The 4,949-nt window shown below is 32.8% G+C and overlaps 1 long non-coding RNA gene across 1 annotated transcript; it reads right to left on the minus strand.

The window, feature by feature from the left end:
* Nucleotides 1–1,389: 1,389 nt before the first annotated feature.
* LOC134233420 (uncharacterized) lies at nt 1,390–2,267 on the minus strand. The gene is made up of 3 exons (XR_009984988.1): nt 2,143–2,267; nt 1,683–1,985; nt 1,390–1,493 (listed from the first exon to the last, which is right to left on the minus strand). It is a non-coding gene; the product is annotated as an uncharacterized LOC134233420 (long non-coding RNA).
* Nucleotides 2,268–4,949: the final 2,682 nt, after the last annotated feature.

Consider the following 4,949-nt stretch of genomic DNA (forward strand, 5'->3'; position numbering starts at 1 on the left):
AACGGTAGGTTTGATAGTATACGTGGTTTTTTTTAACAAATGATTCAAAAGGTGAAATGAAACATATGGAAATAACTAACAGTATTCAAGATCAAACGTCCATAAAACAATACAAAAAATGAGTATAGCAAACATGGATCTCAAAGCATCTATGTTGGATCAAGTGCAATGAGCATCCCCTGCTGACCGGTCACAGCGTGTGATCCTTGTCATGATCGGGAAATAAGGTAAACTCGGTGTCGTCAATTCAATGCATAAATAATGGACTAAAAATTAGCATGAAAAACGTCAGTCAGCACTTGAGTCAACGATAAATTGTATTTGCTGATAAGTCATTTTTTCCACCTTAGAACTTACAAAATGATAAGTTTAAAGAAGACTGCTGATATTCTTGTTTAATCAACTTGACTGTCAATAATTACCCTCGTTTGTGATTTTGTTCATACGTACAGCATGTCCTTGCATTTCGAATCAACTGAGATATATAAGCTCCATATGCAGGTGATGGAGTGATGGAGGCATATTGCTGCATCAGTAAGGGAAGTTGACGATAGAAAAGTTGAATTCATCACGTTTATCCAAGAGCTTGGTTGTTTGAATCCCATTAACGTTTTATTTTTTAGGAATATCCAAATATTAAGACAGATGTTTCAGACTCTGTTGTATCTTTTATCTCAAGCTCACTAGGATACATCGTATACCAACTTATGATTTGAAATTACCATGATTATTAATTGACAACACGTCACGTCGATCTATCGAAATGTCGAGCTGAAGGCCACAACAACAGATTTTGTCAATGAGAAACTCAAGCATATTTATTTTTTATCAACTTCTGAGTTCTTGTAAATGTTATTTAAACAAAATAATCATGAAAATGTCAATGACAATGTAAGTAAATTTACGAGTTCCTTATTCAATGGAAAAGCAGCTGTCTATGATAGCAAAAAATCCTGGAGTTTAACTCATTGTTGGGAATGGTTGTGTAAAGTTGAAAAGTCGTAAGTTTTAATCTTGTAATTTCATATTGTCAAACAGACAATGAATAGTCCAATCCACACTTTTCAAAAGTTATGTCCCTTGACCGCCATCTTAGGGGATAAACCCATAAAATCCACACAGTAGCCTTTGTAGTTTTTAGGTTTGTAACTTCGTCATTTGACTTTAAAAAGCTCTGCTTTTTGTGTACTGATTGCCCCAAGATGGGGCTGCCCACACATTGAAAGAAAAAAATTAAACACAATGGATTTATCACAGCACGCCCAAATATTTGGTAGCATAAAGAGGAAAAATGACGTTTCTTTCCCTTTTGACCTTTTGGTTGACCCCGCAAAGGGAAACAACTTTTGCAAAGTGTGGATTGAACTATTAAATTCAACTTACGTTGAAGCTTAAATCAAATGAAGCGATACTCTATTTGCACTCAACAAGAATGTCATGTCTAGGATTGTCTCTGCTAACTCCATCACAAGGCAAAGTGGTACTGTAATTTACTAACAATAAATTAAAACTCAGTAATTACATTTTGGTTATTTTTAGCATGTAAAAAATCTGTTGAGGGATTAAAAAAATTGAAACCATCACGATTTTAGTTCTAATAGAATTCGTTGTTAATTGTAAATATAAGTTGTAAATTTACTGTCCGATATTTTTAGTATGATTTAAAAATAAATATGTTTTACCTCGACCATTTATCTTCTTCTGTACAACATAAATGTCTGCTTCTACTATTCCGAATTCATGTTTAATTACATAATGAGGCCTTGCAGATAGATTCAAAGAAGCGGACCCTAAAATCGACTGAAAGGTGAAGTTTATTGTGTTAAAGTCTCTTCGATTAGTCCAGAAAACCTCCGTATTCCCTTTGTTTATGGCTAAATCAACCGTCTTGTTGAATATTAGCATGTTCTCCGTCTGACTGTTAAAACCAAATTTTATTGTACTCTGTTCGATTGCTGGATAGTAGTATTCGGGACTGCTGGGAACTGTTTTTAAAATTTAATAAAAGGCAATGGTTAAAACATTTTATTAGTACCGCACATGTATATTATTCAGATTGGAGCTTCCGCATTTGCATTTTTAAAACTCCAAAAAGGTGCATTTATAAATTTAATGAATGTATGAAAAATCTTTAAAACTCACAGTTAAGGCAGTTTCCTATCCCTTTTGAGTTTTGTGGGGAGAAATTATTCAAACACTGGCAGGTGTTATCTCCCTTGCAGTATCCAGGAAAACAAGGTCGTAAGTGAGTGCATGTGCAGACCGAAAAAAAAATGAATTTTACTATTGTCAATGTTTAAAGCTTCGCGATAGATTTCAATTCACTTTATGTGCAGGAAACAAGTATACAATGGCAATATTTAGCTGTAAAAGTCAATATAGTATATAAGCGTGATCGCTATAAAAGTATATACATGTACTGCATTTCATTCTGCTTGAAGTATCAGTGACAAAAATTCTTATTTAATGTTCAATCAATAAAGCCTTGCTTGAATGTCCGCTATGAATTTGTCTGAAATTGATACCTTTTTCCAAGAGAGAGAGAGAGAGAGAGAGAGAGAGAGAGAGAGAGAGAGAGAGAGAGAGAGAGAGAGAGGTATTAACGAGACCCATTTCCGTTACGAGTGCAGGTTTTATTGACTCTTTAGCACAACAGGTCCACTTTTATTGTTCAGAGAACTTACATTTTGTTCTTAAGTGAAACTTTCATTAATAATAATAATAATTTTAAATCAATTAGTATGCACACAATGGAATAATGAATCAATTATGTCATAATAATTTCTTTTTATTTAACAATAATTCTAAGGATATAGCAATGCATTTAAACTCAAAACAAAAATCAAACGATATAAGTTGGCACTTTTCTAGCAAAGTAACTTCGATTTTATATTCATAAAATTATGATGTAAACTTAAATAGTTAAGCTGTGGTAACCCTGACCTGCGAGACAGTAGTTTCCTACATATCCTGGGTTACATTTACATCTGTTGGGAGCCTCACATTCTCCATTCCCTCCGCAATTATAACGACAAATTGCTAAGAAGTAAAATACAATTGTCAGTTAAGTCTGTTAAATCGGTCCTACAATCTTTGATATCATAGACTAAGAAAACATTAGTTGAATTTTTTTTGAAATAAGAATATAATTGACTTTCCAATACTTGCCTATATTACAGTTATTGTTCCCGTTATGTCTCCAACCAGAGCAACAGAAGTATTCCCTCACTTTATATTTTCCAGTTATCCAGTCCCTCTTTTCGCAGCTGATATAAAGAACAAATTTGGTAAATGTATACACAATTATTATTAACAACGTTTTTAAAATTGAAATATGGAATGGTAATCATGAAGGAGATACAAAATCATGAGACAATAATAATGATATACTATACGATTAACAGAAAATAAGGTTCGGATTTAATGAACTAGAACCTTAAAGCAACCGCATTCATTTATAGTTTAAAATTTTCTCTCTTTCCGAAAAAGAAACACTCAAGTTCTATCTGTTTCAGAAAAAATAGATTTTTTAAGTAAAAAAAATATTTATGCTCCAGAATTAAAAAAAACAACCTGCCTATAATGCACGTGCGAAGTAATTAGCCTTGCTTTAATCGTGCAAATTAGATTTTATGAGTGGAAAGCTTGTAAAAGAAATATGTGGAGAGATATTCATTTTTTTTTAGGAGCAGATAATTATTCATTATTTTACAATTTAAACGCAAGACATAGGGTAGAATAGAAAAGAAAACACTTGAAATAGGAACATTTGTTAAACAGAGATAGTCGATAATATTCATAGGGCAATATCTAATATTTTATTTGTACACATATACACTTTTGCTTTCCCTTACACAGATAAAAACAATATCAATGATGAAATTACCTCAGCCAGGTCCAATACATGCATGTCCTTACCAAGCGATTTTTCAATAGGGTTTTGTAGCATACGTTTCTGAAATGATAAAATAAAAGAAGACTAATTCTTAAAAGAAAATCAACAGCAGCGGTATTATAAAGTTACACAGTGAGTCAAAACCATGTGTTTCTTTTAAGATATTTGTATCATACAGAGAAAGATGTATGAATATTATGGGTATGTAGCGAAGATATGGCAACTACACTGCACTGTAAAGCAAGAAAAGACTGCACAATATAAGTGCCGGATAAGCAAAGGTTGTATCTACCGTTTCGTTGTTTTGGTGTATGTCAAGGTCACGCCACTTTTATTTTTAGCTTAAACTTGTAAACAACATTCAACTGGAACATGCAAAAGTGAGAAATATGTTCTAACAACTTTCTGAAAACATTGTATCTAAATTTTTAGACTACCTACTTTCAATTTTTGTTCTCCAGTGTGATTTTACGAGTTCACTAAAGCTAGTTTTTTTTGCACAAACCCATAACCTTATGTAGACCATATCACATCCTTATTACAACACCAAGGTTATATACATTTGCTAATGACTGATATTAACGTGTAAATTAGAATGTAAGTTAAAAGAGGAGCTCAAAACATGTCGAAACAATGCAATTAAAAAGACAATCTTTAGTACCGCAATACTTTAAACCCTAACTATCAACCTCTTAAACATAAATGGTTAACAATATATGTCTACCATACATGATATTCTCGAAACATCAGTTGACAACTTCTGACCTGAAGGTTGAACTTTACGTAATATACAATTCATGATAATCTTCAGCAGACAACTTTTGGCCTGAAAGTTGAACTTCACCAAACCTACAGTTCATGATAAACTTCAGCAGACAACTTCTGGCCTGGAGGTTTAATTTTAACTATGCGTTCAAAAAATCAGCAACCATCTTTTGAAGACATTATTACTATCTGAACGTTTTGGTAAGATTTTTACAGATAATCCGTTTCCTCGGAGATCATCCTCGTCTAATACAGAGTCTATATCATTCAAATACCGTATCGCCAAAGC

Source organism: Saccostrea cucullata, unplaced genomic scaffold (genome assembly GCF_032062105.1).
Source record: "Saccostrea cucullata isolate Sc308-1 unplaced genomic scaffold, CSIRO_AGI_Scuc_v1 ctg23604, whole genome shotgun sequence".
In the NCBI taxonomy this organism is placed as follows: Eukaryota; Metazoa; Mollusca; class Bivalvia; order Ostreida; family Ostreidae; genus Saccostrea; species Saccostrea cuccullata.